We start from the raw sequence: 15,345 nt of genomic DNA, 5'->3' as shown, positions 1-15,345 counted from the left end.
TTCTAATATCATTTACTGAAAAGACTCTTGAAAATCAATGAATCCTCTATGTGTGAGTCTGTTTCTGGACTCTGTTCTGTTCCAGTTACCACTGTTTTGGGGGGGGGGTAGGTAATTAAGTTTTATTTAGTTAGTTATTTTAATGGACGTTCTGGGGATTGAACCCAGGACCTCGTGCATGCTAAACATGCACTCTAACCACTGAACTGTACCCTCCTCCCCATTCCACTTACCTCTTTGTCTGTATGTCAGTACCACACCTTTTTGATTACTATAGCTTTATAATGTCTTGAAATTGGATGGTATTGGTCCTTCAACTCTGTTTAGGTTCAGAGATTTTGGCTATTCCCTGTCCTTTTCATTTTCATATGAATTCTATGGTGATCTGTACCAAGAAAAAAAAAGCTATCTGTGATTTTGATTGGGATTACATTGAATCTATGGGTGAAAAGAGGAGAATTGACATTTTAATAATATGAATATTCTGATCATGAACCCAGTGTATCTTAGTGGTGTTATTTTTTAGTTTTTACTTTAAAGTTTCACATCTTTTGACTAGAGTTAACAGGGTATATGTTTTTCTGTCCTTTAACTTTTATCCTGTTATTCTGTTATAGTTTTGTCTCACTGTTGGCTTATTGGCCATAACTATTTGTTATTACAGTGATTCCTTGAGATTTTAGTATATGTATCTTTAACTTACACCGTCCAGTTTCATGTGATATTTTACTGTCTCACGTATAGTATGAAAACCTTAAAATAAAATACTTCCGTGTGTCCCTGCCCAGCCTTTGTGCTCATGTGGTCATATATTTTACTCATACATGTATAAGCCTCAAACAAGATTGCTATTATTTTTAAACAGTTGATAATCTTTTAAAGAAATTTAATAATAGGAAGAAAAGGTATTACATTTAACCAAGGAGTTACCATGCCTGGTGTTCTTCACTCCTTTGTGTAGATCCAAACTTCCATTGGGCATCATATTGCTTCTGGTTGAGGTACTTCTTTTAACCATTCAAGAGCGGGTCTGCTGATGGTGAACTCTTTTCGCTTCTGTATGTTACAAAAGTTATTATACCTTCTTTTGGTTTGTTTGTTTTGTTTTTACATTTCTGACTATTAACAAAAGTAAAGATTACAACATATTTCTCAGTTATGTTACTAAGGCCAGAGAAACAGAAAGTATGCATTTGAGCATTCACTCTTTCCTTTTTTATTGCAGTAAAATTCACGTAACATAAAATGTGCCATTTAAACCATTTTAAATTGTACAGTTAAGTGACTTTTGGTCTGTTTGTAATGTATGACCATCATCCTATTTAGTTACAGAACATTTTCATCACCCAGAAGGAAACCCTGTAGCCTTATTAAGCAGTCACTCCCCAGTCTCCCCACCTCCAGCACCTGGAAACCACTCGTGCTTTCTGTGTCACATATTTCATATAAATGGAATCATGGAACATGTGACCTTTTGTGTCTGCTGCTTTCATTTAGTGTAATGTTTTCAGGGTTCTTTCATGTTGAACCATCTCTCAGTACTTAATGCCTTTTTGTGACTGAATAATATTCCATTGTACAAATAAGTCACATTTTGTTTATCCATTCATTAGTTGATGGACATGTAGTTTCTTTCCATCGTTTGGCTATTGTGAATCATGCTGCTGTGAGCATTCATGTGCAGTTATTTTTGTTTGTTTGAACACCCATTTTCAGTTCTTAAGAGTACATAAATGCCTAAGGGGTGAAATTGCCGGGTCATATGGTGATTCTGTGTTTAACTTTTTAAGGAGCCACAAAACTGTTTTTCACAGCAGCTACACCATTTTACATTCCCATCAACAGTGTCCAGGGTTCTAATTTCTCACATCCTCAACAATGCTTATTTTTTGTTTTGGGTTTTTTTTTTTTTAATTGTAACCATTCTTAGTAGGGTGTGAAGTGGTATCTCATTGTGATTTTGATTTGCATTAACCTTGTAACTAATTATTTTAAGCATTATTTTGTGTGCTTTTTGGCCATTTGTATATCTTCTTTGGATAAATGTCTGCTGAAGTTCTTTGCCTGTTTTTAAATTGGGTTGTTTGTCGTTTTGTTGTTGAGTCATAAGATTTCTTTCTGTATTCTGGATATTAAGCCCTGTTAGCTAAATGATTTGCAAATTTTTTCTCCCATTCTTTTATTTTGCTATGGTTGGCTTTTGCTTTCTTGTTGGATCCTTCGATCACAAGAGTTTTTAATTTTGATGAAGTTTAAGTTATCTGTTTTTTCTTATGTTTCTTGTGCTTCCCTTTTGGGAATCTGTTTATTTTGCAGCTTGAATGTTTATTTTTGTTTTTTCATTTAACTTTTAATTATTTCTTAATAAAAATTATATATATTTAAGGTGTATAACATGATAGATTTATAAACATAGTGAAACAGTTACTATAGTCAAGCTAATTAATATATCCATCTCCTCACATATTTACCTTTTGTGTGTATGTGTGTAGTGAGAGCATCTGAAATCTACTCTCTCAGCAAATTTCTAGATGTATCACGTTTTGTTTATCCTTTCATCCACTGATGGCTATTTGGGTCATTTTCCTCTTGGCTGTGAATAGTGCTGCTGTGAACATTTGAGGACAAGCATCATATGTTTAACTACCTATTTTAATTTTTTTTGAGCATACACCTTAGAGTAAAATTGCTGGGTTCCTTTTTGGTTTCGAAGGATATTTTCCCTAGGTAAAGAATTCGAGGTTGACTTTTTTTCTCTCTGTCTCTTTCAGTACTTGAAAGATGTTTCTCCACTCTCTTGTAGTTTGTATTCTTTTTGCCAAGAAATATGCTATCATGTTTATCTTTGTTCCTTTCTAGGTAATATGTCTTATTTTTCTAGCTGCTTTTAAGATTTTCTTTTTTTCACTAGCTTTAAAGCAACTTGATTATGATGTAGTTTGCTATTGTTTTCTTCATGTTCCTCATGCTTGGGTTTTGTCAAACTTCTTGTACATGTAAGACTATCAAATCTGAAATTTTTTCATTTATCATTTCTTCAAATATTTTTTTCTATCCTTCTGTCTCTCTTTCCTTTGGAGACCCATGAGACATATATTAGGCTGCTTGAAGTTGTCCTACAACAGAACAAATGTTCTGTTCCTTTTTTTCAGTCTTTTTTTTTTTTTTTGCCTTTCCTTTTGCATAATTTCTCTTACTCAATCTTCAAGTCCACTATTCTTTTCTTCTCCAGTGTATAATCTGCTATTATTAGTCCAGTCTACTGTGTTTTTCATATTAGGTATTATAGTTTTCATTAAGTTCAATTTGGATCTTTTTTGTATCTTCCAGGTTTCTAATTAACTTTTTCAAATTTTATTTTCTTGAGCATATGAGATACAGTTGCAGTAACTGTTGTGATATCCTTATCTATTAATTCTGCTCTTGTGTCATTTCTTGACTGGTTTCAGTTAAATTGATTTATTCCATTGTTTATCATATTGTCCTGCTTCTTTGCATACCTACGAATCTTTTACTGGATGCCGGACATTGTGAATTTTACCTTAGAGCTAAATATTCTGCGATTTCTATAGTTTTTGTAAGCTTTTTTTCTCAAACATGGTTAAGTTTCTTGGAAAATGTTTGACCCTTTCAAGTCTTGCTTTTAAGCTTGTATAAGAAAAGAAGTGTTCATCTTAAGGCTAATTTTTCCCCCACCACTGAGACCAAAGTCTTTTGATTGCTCTACCCCATGTCCTATGAATGATCGGTTTCTTACTTTGGCTGGTGGGAATAGGTACTATTCCTGTTCTGTGCGATCTTCAGAGATTGTTCCTCTGTTCTTTTCAGTGGTTCTGTCTTAGTTTCTAGAAGTTTCTTTACATACATGCATTATTCAGTGCCCTGTGGTTTCTCCCATTGGTTGGAATTAGTACCATTTACAGATACGAATAATTTTAGTCTGTAACTTTGATCCTTCAAATTATTTATAATACATAGTATATGACAACAACTCAGAGAACCCCACTGTTTTCCTTCTTTATCGAGGTAAATGTTTAGACTTCATATTCACAGAAAGGTATCCCTCTAATTCCATCGTGATTCCTTTCTTAAAATAAATCTTGTTTTAAACTTCACTGGATTTTATTTTGAAGGATTCATATCCATGTCTTAACATTTTTATCAGTAAGTTGCAAGCATATTCTTTTGTTTTTGTTTTTTGGGAGGAGGTAATCAAATTTCTTTATGTATTTTTAATTAATGTTTCATTTTATTTTATTTTTTAGTGGAGGTTCTGGGGATTGAACCCAGGACCTTGTGCATGCTCTACCACTGAGCTATGTACCACCCCCTTGCAGGCATATTGAGGAACTCCAGTAAATAACAAGATTTCTCATTAGAGAAACCATGTTACTCCCCCCCCCCAATAAATTTGTTTCCTTATGGCTCTTTAATACAGGAAGGACCACATAAGGATAATTTATAAAGGTAATGGTATTGTAAAATGGTTTAGTCTGTTTCATGTCATTTAACTCAACATAAGAAATAAAATCTTTCAGTAAGTACCCTTTGCAAGTACTGATAGGAAATTCAGTCTTCTAGCAAATATTCATTGAACACCTACTATGTGCCAGGCATTGTTCTAAGCTCTGGGAATAATAACTGGATAAGATAGACAAAAATTCCTGCCCTTTGGAGCTTATATTCTATTGGAGGGAGAAACAAAGATTTTTCCCAAGTGAAATAAATATTCAGTTAGATCTTAAATGGTATGAAGGAAAGTACAGCAGGGAAGGGGATACAGACTAATTCTTACTGCCTGTAGTTCTCAGCCAAATGGGCACGCAAGAGGAACAGAATGAGTGCCCTGGTCCTTACATACTTTCTGAAAGTGACCAGAGCAGCAAGGAGAGTGGCATAAAGTGGTATAGAGTCCCCCATGAGTGCCCAGTGAAGCAATCAGATATTTTTGGCATAGAAGAATGGCTGTGAAACACATTTCTTTGTGGTAAATTAGTCACATTTCTTTACTGTTTGTATGTATGTATATACATGCATGCTTTAGTCTACATTCTTATTTTTTGCATACTAAGGGAAAGGAGTTCTTACCTAGTCTTAGATAATATTGCTCTCTTTCATTATTGTTAGCAGAACTGAGTATTGCCAAAAGCACCTGATGCTGGAGGCAGACTCACTGGGTTAAAAAAAATTTCGTGTTTTTTTTTTGTTTTTTGGGGGGTTTTTGCTGCTTTACTAGCTATATAAAGTTAGATATGTTGTATAACCCATCTGTGCCTCTGTGTCCTCATTTGTGAAATGTTAAGTTCCAAATAAAATGTTTTATTGAAATATCTAATCATCAAATGAGTGAATTGCTTTTAGTTTTTAAGATAGATTATGTTTTGTAACATTTAATATGGGTGAAAAAAAACAGAAAAGCAAGGCAGAAGGGGAAAATACCTTTTAGAAACAGACAGAGACAGTCTGAAAAGACTATATACTGTATGATTCCAACTGTATGACTTTCTGGAAAAGGCGAAACTTGTAGAGACAGTAAAATGAACAGTGGTTGCCAGGGATTAGGAGGAATGAGAAGATGGAGCACAGAGGATTTTTAGGGCAGTGAGACTATTCTTTATGATGCTGTTAACAGTGGATACATGGGATTACACAGTTGGCCCTCCATATCCACAGGTTCCGCATTCACGGATTCAACCAACTGTGGATCAAAAATATTAGGAAAGAAAATTCCAGAAAGTTCCAAAAAGCAAGATTTAAATTTGCCTTACACCAGCAACTATTTATATTGTATTAAGTGTTATAAGTAATCTAGAGATGATTTAAAGTTTACAGGAGGATATGTGTGGATTATATGCAAATACTACACCATCTTATACAAGGGACTTGAGCATCCTCAGATTTTAGTATTCATAGTGGCTCCTGGAGCCAATCTCCTGTGGATACTGAGGGACAAGTGTACATTTGCCAAAACCCATAGAATATACAACACCAAAAGTGAACCGTAATGTAAACTATGGACTTGGAGTGATAATGTGTATCAATGTAGGTTCATAACAAATAGTGATGGTGGGGAAGATTGTAGGGGTGGGGGGAGGCAGAGAATATATGGGACTCTGTGCTTTTGCCCAGTTTTGCTGTGAACCTAAAACTGCTCTAGCAAAATCTTAAAAAAAAAAAGTGAAAAGAATGAAATCTGAGAACCACAGAGAAAAGATAGAAGAAAAGGAAAGAGTTGGGAAGATGTCAGTGGCTCCCTTTCTGTGGACACCTTTTGTCACTTGTGGGATCTGGCAGTCCTTGAAGCTGTTTTTGTTGGTAGCAGGAAAGTACCCCCTGGAAAGTAACTTTGTCTAAAGAAAAAGTAACCTCTTTTGGGGGGGAGGGGGTAGATAATTAGGTTGATTTATTTATTTTTCTTTTTATTTTAACAGAGGTGCTGGGGATCGAATGCACTCTACCACTGAGCTATCCCCTCCCCCACCAAAATTAACTTCTTGACTTAAGTAACAGAATTTACTTTTTTGTGATGCTGAAGAATTGGGGAGAGATTTTGTTTTCTCTTTTGTCTGTGTGTATTTAAAGTGATGCTTCACCCCTTGTAAAGGTAGTGTGATCTATTTTGTGGCTGCACAACATATAACTGGACGTGAGGAATAATTAAATTGTTGATACGTGATAAAATTTCATTAATACTTAAAGTGAAGAGGCTGTTGGAACACAGTATTCATAGGTAATATGTGACCTGACCAAAACATGATGCCAGAAATTGCCTTTAATGTGTATAAATTATTCTTAAGTATTGTCAATCTGTCCCTTATGTTTTGAAGTTCTTATGTAGAATTATATAAAAATTAACATTTATTTTAATAATGTTGAACATATATTTTTCTACTTTATGAATGGCTGACTCGTTACATAAACAAAACATTAACCTTAATCATAGCAACAGCTTTGTGTCTAACTTTGCAAAATGCTTAAACCAAGAAGTCTTTGTTATGGTTTATTCTGGGAAAAATTCAATTACATGGATCCAGGACAATATTCTAGAATTAATTCTTTAAGCCATCTTTTTAAAAGTTCACACACCAGGTCATATGAATGTGTGTGTATGTGTGTGTAAGTGTGTGCACACCAAATGCCAGCCACCACTGCAGTAAGGAAACAATGACTTGCTTGTAAATTATCATCCTGTTTACACATCAAACAAATAAGGTAACTGTTTCAGCATTTTCCCTTACTGCTGTGCCTTGATAATTCATAAATGACTATAGTTTTTGTTTTCTTTTAAGAGCTATTACAAATAAATCCCACTGTAAGTACCGCCTCCCCCAGCACGTTGTTGTACAAGTGAACCACATTAAAGTGACTTTCTCAGGGGTAGCTTTGAGAGGGAAAGAAATTTAAAACACTTGAACTCTAAAATTCCATTCTCTGACACTAATCTCCGGTCCTTCCAGCTCTCCCAGTCATTTCATTCCCACTAAATCTGTGCTTTATTTGGACTTCTTAAGAGTCTCAGACTCATAAACTCTTCATATTTCCAATTGTCAAGCCCCTCCTGGCTCCACTCTGCCTCCGAACCCAGCCTTGGACTGTGTCAACCATCTGAGCACTAGCCGCTCTCTCAAGCGCTCTGTTGCCAGATTCATCCATCAGGCTTCTCCTGACATTGCCCAGCTTTAGGCTAGTGGCTTACACTTGGGTAGTAACTATCAACGTTAGCGAAAGAGAGGAGACAACGGGAGATTCTTTGATTTTGTGTTAACGTGCTGAAAATTTCTTGTGGAAATCTGTTACTTTGGCTGCTTGGGATTATTACAGATTCATGTTGTTGAACATCACTAAGGCCCTCCTTCCTGTTGCCCAGTGTTTTCATTTTTCTGTATCTATCCAGTTTCCCATTATCTTTATTGCTGGTCACTCACTCCCTCAAACTATCAGTTCCATCATCTGTGTACTTTCCTTATTACCATTAGATCATCTAAATGTATTAATCTTGAGTCTTTTTCATTCAAGGATTTTCTAGTATCTTCACTTAGATTTTTTTCCCCTTTTGATCCTGCTTCAAAAAAAATGAGCATGTGTGCACGATTTGTGTATCTATGTGTATGTTGACCCACATACTTGTAAAACTTAACCCCTCTATTCTTTTGTTTTGTTTTGATTTGTTTTGGGGAGGAGAGGTAATTAGGTTTATTTATTTATTATTGTCATGTTTTATTTAACTGGCATACTGGAGTTCGAACCCATGCCTTTGTGCATGCTAGGCATGCACTCTGCCACTGAGCTGTACCCTCCCCCAAACCCTCTATTCTTAATTCCTTCTGTTCTCTTCCCCCTTCCTTCACCTTTGTCCATCTTCAGTGAGTACCAGTGACTTCCTAGTTGTCAGTATTCACGTCTCAGTCCCCTGCTTTATCTGTGGCATGACACTATAGATATTCTAGAAAATCGGTCTTTGTTTTGGGATGCTTTCCCCCCTCATGTAGCTCTGTAGTCTTCTTAGCTGATGTCATCATCTTCTTCAAGCCCTGAAGCATAGGTGCCCCCCATGTGTCTGCCCTTTGCTCTATTCTTACACCTCAGTAGTGATTTTCAGATGTTAGTATAAGAGCAATCTAAGATGTTTGTTTAAAATGTTGATTTCTAGATCCTGCCCTCAGAGACTGTGATTAAGTAGGTCTAGAATGATGCCCAGGAATCTACACTTTTAACAGACTCTCCTTGTGACTGTTGTAAAAGTGATGCAGAGCCACACCTTGAAAAAAGAATGCTCTCAGTCCTGTCTACTCCGGCGACCTCAGCCGTCACTTCCATGCTGATTACTTTCAAATATTTTAACATCCTACTTTCATGAATTTCCCCATAGTATCTGGACTATATTTTGAGAACCTCAGGACCAGAGCAGGGCTGAAAATCAACAGGAAGGCACTTGCTTTTGGTTATTAAAGTAATAAAATATTTGCAGACACACTTGTCAACAGCTATTGCCCTAAGCCCACAAGTGTCACTCCACCACTACAATCCTGTCATCCTGAGATCTAGGTCTCCCCACCCTCCAGCGACAAAAAATTAACACCTGGAACCACACAGTTTCCCCAGGATCCTGCCCCAATATGAAGGCTGGCATCCTCATTGGTTAAATGGTCTCCATTAATTATTGCTCCTGTCGAAGATGGCGATGTCACAGGAGAAGTCAGTGTTAAAGGGGGGGGTGGTAAATTCAGTATATAAGATGGTTTATGTGCAGTACCGTTAAACCTACTAAAATAGTTGGATGGAGTGGCCTATAGCAAGTCTAAGATCATGAGGCCTGTGCTTTCCAAATTTGACTGACCCGCAGAATCTATGGCCCAACTCTGAGAAATTTTGATTCATTAGGGCTGGGGCAGGGCCCAGAAACCAGTTTTTTAATTTCCCCCAGTAATGCTGATGATTTAGCTAGATTTGAGAACTACTGGTTTAGATTGAGAACACAGAGAAGTAGTACCAAAGTATTGCTCAGTATTAGACCTCAAATAGTCCTTTTACATTCCATGGCGCAATCAGAAAGATCAGGGAACAGGATATGTGGATTTTTCAGAGCAAACTGATTAGCACGACTAGAAAGTATCACTTGTATATATTTTACACACAGAAGGCAATTCTACGTTAAATTCTATTTAGTAGAATGCATTTTCTCCCTGGTAAGAAAGAGTTCCATTTCTAGGAAATGGAACTTTGAAAATAAACTCCACGAGAAAAAAATCCCACATTTAGGAGAAACATAACAAACTGTAGTCCCCTTCATCTGTTTTTTAAATTTTAAGAGCAACTATATAATTATGTTTTAATCAGCTGTTGCTTTTCTCTAAATCATATACACAGTTTATTGAAACAAAAGAGAAATAGCCATTCTATAAAACATTGTATCATGAGTTTAGTCTTGAGTCATTCGTTATGTATATGATCCCTGAGTCACTAATTACTAAGGCTTTCCTATTAGGAAAAGATTACTAACAACAATAGGCAAAGTGAGTGATTGTGAAACTTTTTGAATACTAATGATTATAGTTCTAGAAAAGACTTTTTAAAACCATATTGGAGGAAATAAATTCTGCTAAATTACATTGATTTCAGAAATAGACACTAGCATCACTTTTCACTGAAAAACTCATTCTTTCCCCTAAAGAATTAAATTAAATTTGGGGGATTTAGCAGCTCATAAGTTTATAAAGAAGTATATTCTTAAAGTTGACAGCATTATAGTAGTTTTATTATCCAGAGAGGGAGAAGTTTGTAGGTGTATATTAGAGACACATTTTAAAAGTAAGGCTTTTGACCCTTAATTTTGTTTTTAATACTGAAACCTAATATATGCAATTGCAGTAATGAGGAAAAAACAAACTAAAGCAGTTAAGACTAATGACTACTGTTACGTTTTTTATGCAACTGAAGTTAGATTTGATACGTTTTAAACATGGCTCATTCGAGACTGCAACTGACTACAATTTGTAAATGCCCTTAGTTCTTCCCCCACCCTGCCCCACCCCCACCCCCGGACTATTCTGCAGTTCGAAACACAAAACAACTTGTCAGTTCAGTTTATTCAGTTAGGGTCAGTTCTGTGAAAACAAAGTCAAGGCAATTGTTTGATTTAATTGACTAGTGAAACTGGTTATACAGGTAAGTAGGACTCGGTTTTATTTTTGTCCAGCTGCATATTTGAATGTTCATAAAGTAACTTGGTAGAGTAATAAGATTCCAGTGACATTGGAATAGATTTTAAAGAATGATTATGAAAGCAAAGAAAAAGGACACTAAAACCCAAACTATAGAAAATATTCATGGTATTTTTTTTTCTTTATGGTTCTGCTTTCACTGTAATAACTTGTGTCCAAAAAAAAGAAATCTTTTCTTTCACTATTCTTTTCCTTTTGTTGAGGAATTCTTTTTTTCCTGGGCTATACTTACTATAACCATAAGGAAGTTTTCTCATATAATTTAGATGAATAGTTTCAATAACTTTTATAAAGTAGTCCTCAAACTGTAAACGGGTATCCTCCAACAGTTGGTCACCCACCTCTTGGCTTCACTTTCCTCCTCATCCACCTTGAGCTCATGGTCGACCATTTTCACAATGAATGTTTCTGCCCTTGACTCTTTCTACCTTCCTGTCCATCTTCCACTATACCCATCCTGCTGTTCTCCACACCTGCAGCTTCGAGGCTGCTAGTCACTCATTTTTTTTTTCAATGGAAGAAAACCAAAAAACTGCAGTGCTAAAATAAATGCTATATTTAGATCTTAATTTGAAAAAAAAAAAGTATAGTAGTTTATTTAAGAAAGAAATGTAAGTCATTTCTTGTTTTAAAAAAACAGCAAATCTTTAGCCTCCATTAAACTTGTTAGGGATTATGAAGGAAAGAGGAAAAAATTTTTCATATAAAAAACTAGAATTTTCTGAAAAGAAAATATATATGTATGTATATGTATAACTGAATTGCTTTGCTGTACACCTGAAACTAATGTTGTAAATCAATTACACTTCAATAAAAAATAAAATTTTTTAGAAAGCTAGAATTTTTATTATCAAAGAACAGTTTAAGGTCATAAAGTAGGAATTTTATAATTTTTTTGTTCTGCATAATAAAATACTCCCCCACCCCCTCATCCTTATAATAGTAGATATCCACCACTTTTGTTGTGATTGTTCAGTTTTTGCATATCCAATTTAGAGAACCTTTTCTGAGAACTTATTAAGTACCAAAGTAGGGACCTGCTGATATAGATAGTGCTGTATTTCATCCTGTTCTAGCCTACATTTTACTGTTAGGAAAAAAGAGTAAATACAAATTTAAAAAAAATAAAAATAAAAAAACCTAAGGTTAATTGGGTATATAAATTGATGAAATCCTTTAGAAAGAACCTTGGTCTTATGTGTCAAGAGAATTACATAGTTACACCCCTTTATCCTTAGTTCATCTTCTGTTCTCAAAAAATTTAACAAACAAAATATTAATTTAAGAAAAAAAACTACAATACAACAAAAGTTCATTTGAACATCATTTGTAATAGTCAAAAGTTGATAACATCCTAAATGTTTACTACTATAAACAATATAGCATTATTTATACTAGTCAAAATTTTATAGCATCTTAAATGTTTATTACTATAAGCAATGTAATTAAATTGTGGTGCATTGGCTTACTAGACAGTTTTGTAACCATTGAAAATATTAAAATGTAAATTAAGGTACTTCAGCAACCAGGAAGAATGACTATGATGTAAGGTAAAGTGAAAAAGAATAATATAAAATTGTACATAGTATACTAGCATTGAGCAATCCAAAAAGAAATTAAGAAAACCATTTCATTTATAAAATACTTAGGAATAAATTTTATGAAAGAGGAGAAAGACTTATACACTGAAAACTATAAAACATTCCTGAAAGAAATTAAAGAAGACCTAAAAATGGAAAGATGTCCCATGTTCATGGATTAGAAGATTTAATATTGTTTCTTTTTGTTGTTTGGGTTGTTTTTTTTTTTTTGATTTTTTAAGTTGAGGTAAAGTTTATTTACCAACATTATATAAGTTTCAGGTGTACAACATAGTGATTCACAACTTTTAAAGATTATAGTCCATTTATAGTTATTATAAAATATTGACTATATTCCCTACACTGTACATATATCCTTGTAGCTTATTTATTTTATACATAATAGTTTGTACCTCTTATAATCCCCTACCCCTATCCTGCCTCTCTCACCCTTCCCTCTCCCCACTGGTAACCACTGGTTTGTTTTCTATATCTGTGAGTCTGTTTCTTTCTTGTTATATTCACTAGTTTGTTTTATTTTTTAGATTCCACAGATAAGTGTTAACATATGGAATTTGTCTTTCTCTGTCTGACTTATTTCACCAAACAGAATACATTCCAGGTCCATCCATGTTGTTGCAAATGGCAATGTCTCATTGCTTTTTATGGCTGAATAGTAAATCCATTGTGTATGTGTGTGTGTGTGTGTGTGTATATATATATATATATATATATATATATATATATATATATACTACATCTTCTTTATCCATTTATCTGTTGATGGACATTTAGGCTGCTTCCATATCTTGGCTATTGTAAATAATGCTGCTATGACCATTGCTGTGCATGTATCCTTTCAAATTAGTGTCTTTTATATTAGATATATACCCAGGAGTAGAATTGTTGGATCATATGGTAGTTCTATTTTTAGTTTTTTAAGGAACTGCCATACTGTTTTCCATAGTAGCTGCACCAATTTACATTCCCACCAACAGTGTACAAGAGTTCACTTTTCTCCACATCCTTGCCAACATTTGTTATTTGTGGTCTTTTTGATGATAGCCATTCTGACAGGTGTGAGGTGGTATCTTATTGTGGTTTTGATTTGCATTTCTCTGATGTTGAGCATCTTTTCGTGTGCCTGTTGGCCATCTGTATGTAGAAGACTTAATATTGTTAAGATGACAGTACTACCCAAAACAATTTGCAGATTCAGTGCAGTCCCTATCAAAATCCCAGAGACATTTTTTTTGCAGAAATAGAAAAACCCATCCTAAAATTCATCCAGAATTTTAAGGGACTCTGAATGGCCAAAAAGAATCTTGAAAAGGAAAAATAAAAGTTGGAAGACTTGTACTTTTAGATTTTAAAACTTAATTATTTTAAAAGTTACAGTAATCAAAACAGTGTTGTATTGGCATAAGGATAGACATATCAGACTAATGGAATAGAATAGACAGCCCGGAAATAAATCTCACATATATAGTTAATGGTTTTTCAACAAGTTTGCCAAGACCATTCAGTGTAGAAAAGACAGTCTTATCAACAAATGGTGGTGGTAAAACTGGATATCTATGTGTAAAAGATTGAAATTGGGTCCATATCTTATACTGAAAACAAAAATTAACTCAAAATGGATCAATGACCTAAATTTCAGAAATAAAGATATAAAACTCATAGAAGAAAACATAGGAGAAAATCTTTATGACCTTGGATTTGGCAGTAGTTTCTTAAAAATGACACTGAAAGTATGGGCAACAAAAGAAAAATAAGTAAGTTGGATTTCATCAAAATTAAACACTTTTGTGATCAAAGGGCAGTATCAAGAGAGTGAAAAGACAAACTACAGAATGGGAGAAAAGATTTGCAAATCGTATATCTAATAAGGGTTTAATATCCAGAATATAGAGAGAACTCTTACAATTCAACAGCAAAAAAAAATGGACAACCTAAATAAAATATGGGCAAAAGACCTGAATAGACATTTCTCCAAAGAGGATATACAAATGGCCGATAGGCACATGGAATAACTGTGTTGGCAAGAATGTGGAGAAATTGGAACCAAGTGCATTGCTGGTAGGAATGTAAAATGATACAGCCACTGTGAAAAACAGTTGGCAGCCCTTCAAAAAGTTAAATATAGAATTACCATATGACCCAGCAATTCCACTCCACTCCTAGGCAAATACCCAAAGGAATTGAAAACAGGGAGTCAAACAGATATTTATACACCACAGCATTAGTCACAATAGCCAAAAAGTAGAAACAACCCAACTATCCATCTACAGAACAGATGAATGAATAAACAAAATATGCTATAAACATACAATGGAATATTATTTAGCCAGAAAAAAGAATGAACTTCTGATACATGGTACCACATGGATGACCTTGAAAACTTCATATTAAGTGAATTAAGCAGACACACAATGACAAATACGTTATGATTCCTCTTACATAAGGTATCTAGACTGGGTAAATTCATAGAGACAGATAGAATAGAGGTTTCCGGGAACTGGGCAGTATGGGGTATTTTTTTAGTTAATATGTTTCTGTTTGGGTTGATGAAATGTTCTGGAAATAGATACTAATGATGATTACACATCATGAATATACTTAGTGCTACTGAATTGTACACTGTAAAATGGGGTTAAAATGGTAAGTTGTATGTTATTTATGTTTTAAACATAAATTTTTAAAATAAATTATGCAGTTATTGAGGTACCTAAATTATACATAGTGATTGAGGTACATAAAGATGGGCGTGAATATGAAAACATGAAAATTACTAAATTGTAATGCGATTATATTATTTGAGTAGAAATAAAGCTCAAATAAGGATTTTCATGTTTAGCTAATGTGTATTCATTAAAAGAAGATAAATTTTATGTCACAAACCAATAAATGGGGGTATATGACCCACCACAAAATTAGTAACAATTAATATTTTATTTAATTTTTTTCTGATTACATATTCTTTATTATTATTATCATTATTAAAAGAATACATTGATTAATAATTTTTGAAACCTTCAAATTTA

General features: G+C 34.2%; 1 protein-coding gene across 4 annotated transcripts in view; it reads left to right on the top strand.

Moving 5' to 3' along the window:
- Positions 1-15,345, top strand: part of PIBF1 (progesterone immunomodulatory binding factor 1) — a 171,044-nt gene that overhangs the window by 118,469 nt on the left and 37,230 nt on the right. The gene's annotated exons all lie outside the window — the stretch shown is intronic.

The sequence above is a fragment of the Camelus dromedarius genome, chromosome 13, assembly GCF_036321535.1.
Source record: "Camelus dromedarius isolate mCamDro1 chromosome 13, mCamDro1.pat, whole genome shotgun sequence".
NCBI lineage: Eukaryota > Metazoa > Chordata > Mammalia > Artiodactyla > Camelidae > Camelus > Camelus dromedarius.
Note: the sequence above shows the minus strand (reverse complement) of the source record. Positions and strands in the feature narration are given on the sequence as shown.